Raw genomic sequence first — 12544 nt, 5'->3', positions numbered from 1 at the left:
AAATTATTTTAAAATTGTGTTTCATCTAGTGGCCATTTATTTACAATCTTGTTCATCATTGGGCTGTTATCAAAATCCGAAACTTAGCGCTAACCGCTAATTAATGTTCACTAATGTTAATGTTAGCTAGTTTGCTGATGTTGCTAACGGTTGTCAGCATAGTCCTCCGAGTTTGTTAACATTATTACTTAACATCTCCTTTTGGGGTTTTTTTTTTTTCATCTTATTGAGGACAAACACAAAAATATGAACACAGCCCAGGCAGCTGAAACGATACAGCATCATCAGTTTGTTGCCATTCGGTTGTCATAGAGACGTGTTGCTTCGTTTGACATAGCAACTCGCGATGACTTCTGATGATGTATGATGGTAAAGTAGGGGTATTTCATTTCCTAGGGGAATGTTGTACCCCCTTCCCCCTTACCACTTCGTTTTAAGAGGCAAGGGATAGAGAAAAGCAAGCGGTAGGGGAAGAGGAAAGGGTATAAAAGAGACATGGGATTGGCCTAAAAAATACTACTAAAATACTTGTTTTCTCCTTTTTTGTGGCCCAAAAAATTAAATGCAGTTAAATCTTAGCAGTTCTTTGGGCAAAGTTAATGCAACATAACTGGATTATATAAACAGCATTGGTTGATGCCGATGAACATACCAATACCCATATATCTCCATAAAAATAATTAAACTGGCTTCAAATAAATATGTAAAACTTAAGCAGTAACGTAGATATATTAGAGTCAGTTCATTAGAAAAAAGAGAACTTGGTTAAACTTTCATCTGGTTTGATTTCTGCAGTACCCCCATTAAATCTGTGTAAGAGAAGCGGGGTTGTGGCGCTGCTGCCTTTGCAATTGCTAACAGATGATGAACTGTTCACTTCCAGGCTGCAGTAAGAGGACATGATGGGGAGTCTTTCTATTTCCTTCTTTTATGGAGCTTTTCTGTCTTTGTTTGCACCAGTGAGTACAAACACTCCACAAAGTCATTGTCCATTTTGTCATCGTCGTATGTTGTTCTTGATATTTTCTGCCTTTCTTTTGTTGCTGCTTGAAGCCATGTTGCTACCTCCTGTTGGTATTGCAAAACCTATTTAAGCAGCATTATAACTAAAAGTTATTTGTTATTGTAATAGCCACCTGTGTCCATTACCTGATGGGTGAAAAAGAGTTACCATTAACCAAATGGCAAGCTCTTTCTGCCTCTCTTCCACAGCAAGATCTATTTCATCCAGATGTCTTAAATTTAAAAGTTTAAAAAAATATCCTTAACTACAAAGACAAACCTACACGTTAAAATGCGAAGCACCTGTTAATATACAATTAGCCCAGCTTTAATTTTCACCATTGAGGACATGGTAATAAAAAGGGGAATTTGAAATGGTGCATAGACACATGATTTTTTTCAAGTCTTTTTTCTCATTCTTACCACTTTGCTAACAAAAGGCGACTGTAGCATAAGCTGGATGAGCAAGACGATGGACACTTTGCAACCATACCTGCATAATTCCTCCATCTCTGCTATCCAGATTCCACACATTCTGGCCCCTGTCTTTCCCCAAGAGACACACAAGGAAATAAACAGCTTTGGCGCTGACCTCTGGCCCACCAGTCGACAGGCTTCCAGTGGTTAGCAGGGGCACTGACATACAATGACGTTTGACATTAATGTCCTCTATTTGCATTCTTGCTTCCAGGAAGTATGTCAGCAGCCAGTGTAGCTGATTGCTGGCAATAACTTGTTGTCAAAGACAGTGTTGTGGGGGTGGTGCTCTTTAAGGAATGATTTAAATTTCCATTTCAGCACCTTCCATCCTCCACATGAGACAAGCCAGTGAGCATGGACAGAGCAGCTAGTTCCATCAGAGGTCAAACAGCCAACACTTCCTGGGTCGGCCTTACGCTGTCATTAGGACAGAGGTTGGAAAATATTTACTCTGGAGGAACCATGAAGTGGAGGGAAAGAAGAGGAAGAGGAGGTAAAGATTTCCAGAGAACACCTCACTTTTCTTTTTCTTGACAGAAGCACACATGTGGGCAGGCAAACTCTCACCAGCATCGCCATCAATAAATAAATAGAGGCTGACAGAAATATCCCTAGCATAGTCTGAGCCAGCAGTGGCACGCACAGAGAGAGAGCCAGAGAGGGGACGACAGGCACACACACACACACACACAGAGAGAGAGAGAATGAGGCATAAAGATAAAGGCTGGGAGAGATAGCAACAGAGAGAGGAGAACAAGAAGGAGGGAAACAGAGCGGATAAATGAGGGCTGAGAAACAGAGAAAAAATGGAGAGATTAGAATAAAGAGGAAAAGATGCCTCTGTTTTTTGAGTTTGCTTCTGGTCTAGAGTCAGGAGAAAGGATTAATGGCTGAGGTGAAACATGCTTACTGTTTCATTCCTGTTTGCCCCCCTCCCGCGAGTTTCTCCTCCACCCCCTCACCTCCACAACCCAACAGAAAGACAGACTACAGCAGTCTATGCAGTTCAACAACACACACACACATGGTCGACCCCCTATCTGAGCCTCTGCTCTGTCACCCTGTCTCAACCTCTGGTTCTGATTTAGAAGCAACCTCATCTACTTCACCGCTCGGTCCTTCTCCTCTTCAATACATCTCGCATCTCTCAGCATGTTTGCGTGTGTAAAATTTTGTTTCCTGCAAATAGATACACCAAGCACAGACTGAGACAGTTATGCCCCCTGTGTGAGTTTTGGTAACACAGATACGCACACACAAATGCAGGAACAGACACACAGGCAAACAGCATGGAGCACCCGAGATCATCTTCATGGAGACACATGCTCCCCCTCTTCAATGATTAGTCTAAATATGCCAGTGATCACAGAACAGCAGGAAGACCCACTGCACATGGACCTACACATGCATGCACACACACATACAAGCCATACACTATCTCTCTGCTCAACAAGAAAAGAAAAAAAAAAAAAAAAATCACTCACACTTTTCATTTGCTGTCTCCCCAGCCGGCAGACTGCCAGGCTTCACATAAACATGGAGCATAGCTTTTCACAGCCCATCTGAAGGTACAGCAATGCAAACACAGAAAAACCAAAGCTTCTATAAATCTAATGCTTTTAGTAATGAATCACACAAACAAGGAATGAAAATATTAGTGGCTGTTTGTTTGTCCTCCTGGTATAAATTAAGGCAAAGAAGCAGATAACATTTCACTCTGAAAATTAGATTTACCCCCTCAAGGTTGTATGCCTCTACCAAGCAGACATACATGTTTATATTTTGCCCATTAATGGGTATTGTCATCCTGGTTGAAGGTCTAAAAAGTAGAGAATGTGGTTTACTGCACAGATTCCAAAGCCCCTTAGGGCAAATTATGATTTGAGATATAGGTATGTGTAAAAAAAAAAGGATTTCACTTGAATGGTTAAGCTTCCTTGTTCCTTCTATTCTAATTACATTATTACTGTGTCGAGGAAAGCTAATCCAGAGTCTCTGTGTGCTTTGCTCTGCTTGTCCACAATTAAGATATTAATTTATTCTAATAGTAATATTATTTTCTTATTTAAAAAAAAATCATTCCTTGTTTTTGTATCAACCCACCAAAAACAACACAGCCTTGGAATCAGTTCATCCACAGATGCTGCTGCTCTCTGCTTTCTGCTGAGCCCATGACAGGAGGAACAACACTGACTGTCCAAAAAGTCACAAGGTTTTTTTTCCTGTGGTCTGGGGTCTGTAAAACGGCAGCGCAGCTGTATTTCATTTGATAAACTTTGTGTCTTTCTTTTTCTGTCATGATACAATCTGCAGGAAAAGCAGTCTGAGTCGGAGAGGAAAAAAAAACATCTAGTAATTGGTCCAGAACATGGAGCCCTTCAAAACATCTGGAAAGGCATTTAAGTCTTACACCATGAGAAGCATTTAGCTCCGTCAGATGTTCAGCCTGTATGTGAATATTTGGTCTGAAACAACGGGTGAAGATTATTGGTAAAAACCTGCATTCTCCTCCTTTGTTGCTTATCAGTATGTCACATCTTTTAAATTCTTGTTGCTTGGGAGACAGCATCATTGACCTCCAATCTAACAACCTACACATGAAATGGCAAAAAAAAAAAAAATTATTGGAAGCAATCATGTCACACAGTTGGCATATGGTTTTTATTGATTTTTATTGATTTACTTTTTTATTGCAGGGGGATTACCCACTTTTTCTGACAGCATTGTGAAAAAGTTTCCCTCAAACAAGATTTTACAAACAAATCCATGTACTTTTACCCTCTATTACATATAGTGTGATACCAAAGAAATAAAAACTTCAGATGAAGTTCAATAAGAAGCCTTACAGAAAGCAGTTCAGTCCGTGACAGTTTCCAGATTTAAGATCAGTCATGACTGATATGGACAGCGAGCTGGAATAGTGAGTCATGAATTTGAAGGGATGCAGCGATACAGACACGTATGCACACATATACATGCAACCTGGGCCAGCAGTTTGATATGACCCTGTGAAGATCATTTACACACATGCTTCCACACCCTTTAACACACACACACACTGGCCCCCTGATCCTCCTTACCCCTCCCACTTCTCCTCTCTCCTACCTCCTTCGTATCAAACCAACACATAAATCTGAACACACACACACACAACCCCATGAGGAGAAATGGGGTCGTTTGCCTCCGTTATCTCCTTTTCTCTTTCGCTCTACACACACACACCCATGCCCCCTTCTCTATTCCTACCCCTTGCTTAACTTACTCCCACTTCTCTCACTCTCTCTCTCTTTCCCCTCCCCCAACAGCCCTCAGCCAATTGTGTCTGGGTGTTAGGCAGCTCAGAGAAGCTGTTGTCATGGTGACGGGGCTCCTGTCTGTGCTCTGTCCCTCAGGCATCCCAGATCCAGAAAGCAGCTTCATGTTTACGTGAGAGAGGAGAGGAGAGGAGAGGAGAGGAGAGGAGAGGAGAGGAGAGGAGAGGAGAGGAGAGGAGAGGAGAGGAGAGTGGTAGGGATAGACATGAGGAACAGACATTAGGAGGAGGAGATGGAGGAGGGAAAGAAAAATGCTCCACTGTGGCCAGCTTTTGTTCTGCTGTGTTTTCTAGTTTGGAGGCCTTGTATTCATTTGTGTGTCAATGTGTGTGTGTGTGTGTGTGTGTGTGTGTGTTTGTGTGTGTGTGTGTGTGTGTCACATGGCCTTGTAGACACCCAGGCATCTCACACCCCTATTCCTGGCACCTCCACCCAATCTCTGACCTTTCCTGGACTCCAGCAGGCAGACACACACACAAACTACACCAAGCACACAATCACAGCTCTTTATATGCATACACACACTGACACACAACACATACACTCACATGCATTCGTTCAAGATCATGTAACCAGCCCCAAACACTTGCACCTGGTCTAGCCTAAAATAAGGTTCTCAGGCAGCCATGTTGCAGGGTGGCGCAACGTTGACAGCAGCTTGGTGTTACCCACTGTGCCAGTAAACAACAGTCTCACACACACAAAAACACATATTAACAGTGTAGAGTATTTACCTCCAGGGTGCATCTGTTGCTGATTGGTCTTTGCCATCGTCTGTGCCCTGATGGTGACCCTCACAGTGTGCACTTTAAAACACAACTATACCAAAAGAACAGGTGTTGAGCATGAGCACTCCAGGCCCTCACTAACATACAATGAACCCCACCAGTTCTTGTATCTGTATCAGTGGTGGCCTACTGCTCCATCCTCTACACACTTGACTTTCTCCTCTCTTTCACAGGACAATCCAGCGCATTAATTGCAAGGTAAACAACTGAAGAGGAGCGTCACCCCCACAGGAGACCTTTTCCTTCCCTCCCTCCCTCCTGTTCCTTGCTCTCGTCTTTTTCTGAAGCGAGTTTGGTTTAAGCCCCCCTTCAGAATCAGAATCTGGACAAGCACCAGTTGGAGGCTAATCCGGCCCGCCGACTGGACCCCTCCTCTGAAACGGCACAGCAGGGGTGGAATGATGAAAGGAAGGCTGATATGAGGAACATGAAAGGCATTGTAGAAGCAAACAGAGCTGCAGACACAGCTTGCCTCAGTCCCCTGCACTGCTTTCAGCATTGTACAACAAGCCATTTAGGACATTAAAATGGCACTGCATCATCAGAGTTAGATGCCAAGTCTGGCATCTAACTTTCTTGTAGGTGGATGTTTTTTGTCTGCTGCCACTTGACGCACAGAAAAGACTTACTGTGTCAACTGCAATCATACTGTGTTCAACATCTACATAGCTAACATCCCAGTAGATCAAGGCCTATGCTCTTGACTGGAATGTAAGATTTCTCTCCAGCTGGGGAGGTGAGGCAACAAAATTAGCACCGCTTGGAGGAAAGAGACTGATAAACATACTTAACGAGAAACCACACAGGGCGGAATTGGGAGGGTTGTGAATGCAACAGTGTCTCTGTCTTTATAAACCACGTGTTGTATTAATATTTGTACTTTCTCACCACCTTGATTAGCTGTTAATTAAAGCTATATGTTCAACCTGGCTTCAGCAGAAACACAGACATTCTCACTTTTTTACATGTTAACCACTCCCACCTCAAATGTCCGACCAATCACACTTCTCGGAGCCCCACAAGAAGAAAGTGTGTCGAGAACAAACTGCAAGATGTCCCCAACCACATCCGCGAGAACAAATTGATGTCAATTTGTTCTCGTGGCCTGATAATAAGAAAAAAGTTCTTCTGGAGTATGTAAGGGAAACACAAATTACCACATTTTCCATCAAATTGTTTGGCCTTCATGTAGTCACAAAGCTACACGCGAGAAGTGAAAACAAAAATAATACAAAATCCACGCTCATTGGTTCAAGCATAAAAGATGTTTTCATAATGGACATCCAAGAGAAATAAGTTGTTTCCTCTCAGTTTCCGGATTCTAAGCAGACTGTACTTGTTTCACAATGCTCTTCATCATGTTTGTTATAAAGTTGTTTGTCAAATTCCTTTAGAGGATTTCCACCTTGTTTCCTCTGATTTGTTCTTCTCGTTGGCTGTAGCCTTCCCTGCCGACAATCTAAATGGTAAATGGTCCACACAAAGCTCCTTACACGTGCTTCTCAATCAGCCATTCACACAGACATACAGCACCCCTTGTTATATGTAGATTCTACATAAAGTTTGTTTTTTTCTTTTCAATTACACACTGATGAAAATGTGGAGTTATGTCCTTGTTAAGGGGATTGAACCGAACTTAACTGTTGGAAGAAGACAACTGTACCAGTTGAGCCACGGCTGAACAGACAACATGCCAGATGTTTGTTTGGAACCTGCAATGTGTCTTTGATCCTCACAAATTAAGCCAGAAAATTGGGCTTGAAATCGTAAGAACTGAACCACCACCTTACACCTCCCAACTTTTGTGGTTTGTTTATGAGTCTCGGAAGTCTGGTTCCTGAGAGCAGGGAGGGCTAACATGCAGTGAAGGGCTGAAGGACGATGCTCAAACACCAACAGGCTACCATGAGGACCTTTGACATTTAAATATGAGGTGCCTATTCAACCAGTACATCTGCCTACTGCAACAATGGCTAAACTCAAATTAGCCTCAATTCACCAAACATGATGTTTTGCCTCTTTAGGACCAGTCTTTCTTTGAGAACTGCTGTTCCTGATGGGAATCAAACTTATAACAGAAGCAAGTAAAAAAAAAAAACTAGTTAAAAAACAAAGTTGCAACAACTGCTTGTCTGAAGCAGTTGTTGAAATGATTACAGGCCAAGAAGAAAAAAAGTAGGAAGAAGTGGAAAACCCAGTTTAACAACTGGCCAGGATCAAAATGGAAATCCTTCCCCTTCAGCCGGCACGTTCATCAGAACTAAACAATGAAGAAGTCTTTTTTTTGTCTGTGTTCAAACCTAATGTGGTTTTCTCAAGAAAAGGCACTGTACATCACTTCCTCTCTTTGGTTCTCTGAATACTCCACTTTCATTCACACTGTAAGCAAACCACACCCGTAAGGAGTTCACCTGTAAGCTAACTGAGACACCCAGTCTTCAAGAATGAGCTTGTTTGGTCTGCATCAGAGAGCAACTGCGAGTTTACGCTGTTCCAAACAAACCGTACTATCTGTGGAAGTGGACTGGAATTTGTTTGAAATGGATCAAACGCCACCAGCGTGAATGTGCCCTAATTCTATTCTTAAAGTTTAAAGTCTTCAAACAAAATACATATTTAAATGTGTGTGACTTTAATATTGAGATCGCATTAGTGTGATCTGTTTCAGTTGACTTGTTAAGGTGAGGAGCCTCTGACTTCAAACCAAAACACTCAGGAAACCCAACTGTCACATGCTCCTCGCTCTTCGTGTTTGAATATCACGAGAATAAAAATAGCAACAATAATTTAGAAAAACAACAAACCCAGAAACAAACACATGACCTGCAGTTGACAACGACAGAATCTCGGTGCGGGTGTTTGGTGAACTGATGAATTTGGTGAGGCCTCAATCTGGTTGTTAACTGAGGATGAAAGCCACAAGAGTCTGAATGACTTTGACAAGATGTGGAAAGAGGAGATTTTGATGTTTTCCTAGAAAAAAAAAAGACACCAAGGACGTTTTTATATCTCGTCTTTGAAACAAAGAACAGATTAATTGTTAATATCTGAAGTGGATCTATTCATAGATTAAAACAGTAACACGCACAAGCATGTAAAGAGAAACTTGATGACAGATGGAAAGAAATTAGCGGCATTAATATTCCATTTCTTAATAACAACCCAACGCCCTTCCCCCACCTCTGGCACTACAGCCTCAGACACACACGTGCACACTTATGTTCACACAAACAGTTCTGTCCTGGAAAGCATTTCAAGACGGCTCCAAGTAGAAATATTTCAGAATCAACACTTCCATTCCTTTCCCTTTTCCTTGCTCCTTTATGAGACCCCCCACCCAAGTACTACCTGGTATCGTTCCTTTCCCCCTGCCCCCCTTATCCTCAAACCCACAAACCCAGCCCTGTTGCCCTCCAGCCCTGCAGCCTCATAGCAAAGTAGAGAGCAATCCCTTGGTGGGTCAGCCAGATTAAACTGCCACTGTAATCCGCTTGGCTTTCACCTCCTTGTCCTGAGCTGAAGAGCGCAAGGGATGGAGGGATGGAGAGGAGGAAAGGAAGAGGGGCGTGGGTTGGTACGTTAGGTGGAAGAGTAAAAGGGCAGACGGATGGAGAAAGAGAAAAGAGAGACAGCAAAGGAAGAGAAAGAGAGGGAGGGGTGCAGGAACAGTGGGGGAGGGCAGGGCTGGGGGAAGTAGCTAAATGACAACAAGGGCATGAAGAGAGAAAAACAAGGAGCAGAAAAAATGAAGGGAAAATGTGAGAAAAGCAGAGAGAGAAAGGCAGCACGGCTGAATTAAAGGAGTATGAAAAGGTGGAAGTGAATAATGAATCTCATAAAGGAAAAGATATTAAGGACGAATGAGAGTCAAATAAACTGTGTTACGAGAGGGAGCGATGAAGGACAGCAGGGTAATCCTGGCAGCTCGGATTCTGCGTCAAATAAACAGGAAACTATGCAGAAGTACGCCCTCATATTCCTGTAATGATGAAATTTGTTTTGTGTGAATTTTGAAGGAAATGGCACATTCACCCTCATGGCCCGTAAGTTCTGAATCTTTCCCTTCATTTTGTTTTGACCTGGAATTGTTGCCCCCCCACCACTTCCGCTCCCCTCGTGGGCCAACTAGTGTAATAATAAAAAGCCAAGAGATGTGTGGGAATGTGCCATCCCTTCATGTTCTGCTCAGATCTCATCAGCAGTTTCAGAGACATAAACCTAGAAAAACATTGAGGTTGTGAATATACAAAAGAAAAGTCAATAACATATCCCCCAGCGGAGTAGGTGTATGTGTGTGGGGGGATACTTTATTTATTGACTTAGCTGTATGGTGATTGCTTCACATTAGGTACGTGTATTATGATAGACTGAACAGACAAGTTACAATAAATACAACTCATAATTTTGGCCTTTAAAATATTCCACGTAGAAGATGTCATTGATTCTCTTTACATAACCATCAAAATCTGATTACTGGGGCTGATCAGATAATTTTAATAATCAGATGCACTTCTGAAATGCAACATTTCAAAACCCTTGTCTACATTTTCCTGTCCATTATCGAGATTCTTGAGGAGCGCATGCATACATAAAACCTGTTTACACCACAATGCTGAGACAGTAAAACGCAAAAGTTGCATTCTGGCTTCTCGTTTACACGGTAACAGAGTTTTGGGTTTGCATGACAGCGGCATCCTGGGTAACATTTTCTTGCAACATAGGCGAGTCCCATCAGTGTAAACTGGAAGTGGAATCTTTTGGCGATGATGTCTTTCACGTCACCTTGCACTCCCGCACACAGACCCTGCTTAACCCGCTAAAAGCACAACAAAACCAATGGCAATGGCCTCCGTGTCATGTCTGTGCTGCTACAACTTTTTAATTTATTTGGTCTGTTGAAGCAAAACCAGTTTCTGGTAGAACATTTTTGCCACCAGCGAAGATACATACTGTAGTTTACATGCGCCAGATAAGTAGCAGTTGGCACGCAACACTCCAGTTGTTGTGTTGTCTCTCCCTGGTCTTATGAGGATGGGGCGTACACCTGGGTGCGTCACTGCAAAGTTTCACTACCCACTAGAGGCCTGGGTACATTCTTTCAGTCCCATTTGCATTTTCCCCTACATAGAGATAGTTTTCATTCCACTGTTGTGTTTTTCTCATGAGACTACTAGAGCTGTTGCACCTGAAATTTTCAGTTTTTAGACAAAACAACTTCAGGAGCAGTTTGGAGTCGGTATGAACGAACGTGCACATGTGCAAAGAGGAACTTAAAACACTGAAATCAAATCACGCTACAATTATAACCTTTGTGGAAAATTGATAAACAAGCCATGGCCATTTCAGAGAATTGCCAGCTGCCAGTTTCCATATAATTTCATTTAAAGTGCGAATGCAACATTAAGCTTGTTACATACTCCATAAGAAGCGAGAACCTCATGTAAAAAGTTTGTTTTAGTTAACATATACGTGAAGCTTTGTCTGTGACTGGGCGGAGATTACTGCGGGGGGTCATCTGTGTTTTTATGTGCAATGAGCAACTGACCCGGTGATTTCATACTTAACTAGAAACTTCATGTGTGGCAGGGCGGGGTTGTGCATGCAGCAGTGTAAACGTCTTAATACACCACGTGTTTTATTCATTTTCAGACTTTTTCACCACCTTAATGAGCTGTTAATTAAAGTTATCCATTCAACCTCGCAGCAGTGGAAATGCAGAAGTGACCACTTTCCGCCTCATGCTTTTTGCGTGTTAACTTTGGCCACTTCAAATGTCAAACCAGTCACACAATACTTCCCGGAGCCCCACGAGAAGAAAATTCTGCCTGGCTGATGTGTCGGACAAGCCGCAACCATGTCTGTGAGAACAAAATGACGTCATTTTGTTCTTGTGGCCTCAAGAACAAGAAAAAAGTTTTCGCTTTTCGCGGAGTATGCAACAGACAGCCTAAGTGTGTTAAAAAGGACAGAAAAAAAAAGTTTAAGTCACTTCAAACTATCAATGCTAGCATCGATATCTGATTGTTCTCATGATGAAACCTCATCAAACCAGCTCTGAATCATGTGAAGCTGAGCGCTTTCTAGCAGACTGCATGGGGGGAGCTGGTCCACTGGGTATATGGCAAGAGTGTTAAAGTGTAGAAAAGAAATAGAGTTAACAGGTACTCCCCCTTTCAGCTGACCCCCGAGTTAATCACTCTGGAAAGGGAGGGAATGAGGGAGAAAGAGGGAAAGAGAGGGAGAGGCAGGAAGAGGGAGGATATCCTGCAAGGGAAGGCTGTGATATATGAGCAGGCCACTTCAAACAAACGGGGGGAGGGGGACACTCCTACCCCAATAAAACCAGAGGAGGTAGAAGGAGAAGAAAAGAGAGGAAGACTTAAAGAAAGAGGTACAGTAGAAAAGAAGAGAGTTGGAGGTAAGTTGGTGCCAGATGAGCCTTAGTAGATGGGAACAAGAGGGGGATGCCCCCGCTAAAGAAACACCATAAAACCCCCAAATTAGAAAAGGCTGACCGGTCCCAGCCTGCTATATACTGTAGCTATAGATGGGAATCTGCAGGAGGCCAGCTTTAATGTTAAAATGAGATCTGAACTCAATAAATAAAGGACAAGCAGGCTTAAAATGAGTTATTTGATTTATGGTAAAGTAGCTGATGAGCATCTATTAAGGTTTTATCATTAACCCCTTTGAACAATCTTTACATTAAAAATGTCAAATTCTGAGGGTATTCACAGAGCTTCACATCAAAATGTAGCTTCAGCATCAACACAGCCAGGAAAATGCTCCCAGGAAATCTGACAGAAATTGAGAAGAAAAATGTAAATTCACCACAACTCACAAAAATAAAGAAATTACACCAGAACATCCAAGTTTTTACTTGCATTACTGTGACTATCATCAGCATGAAATATTCAAAAGTAGAAGTTACTGAACAAAAACGATTGAACCTATGAGTTG

General features: G+C 42.4%; 1 protein-coding gene across 2 annotated transcripts in view; it reads right to left on the bottom strand.

Moving 5' to 3' along the window:
• The window catches only part of ssbp4 (single stranded DNA binding protein 4), an 85570-nt gene that overhangs the window by 38320 nt on the left and 34706 nt on the right, over positions 1-12544 (bottom strand). The gene's annotated exons all lie outside the window — the stretch shown is intronic.

Source organism: Melanotaenia boesemani, chromosome 14, assembly GCF_017639745.1.
Source record: "Melanotaenia boesemani isolate fMelBoe1 chromosome 14, fMelBoe1.pri, whole genome shotgun sequence".
Taxonomy (NCBI): domain Eukaryota; kingdom Metazoa; phylum Chordata; class Actinopteri; order Atheriniformes; family Melanotaeniidae; genus Melanotaenia; species Melanotaenia boesemani.
This window is presented reverse-complemented; position numbering and strand designations above follow the sequence as displayed.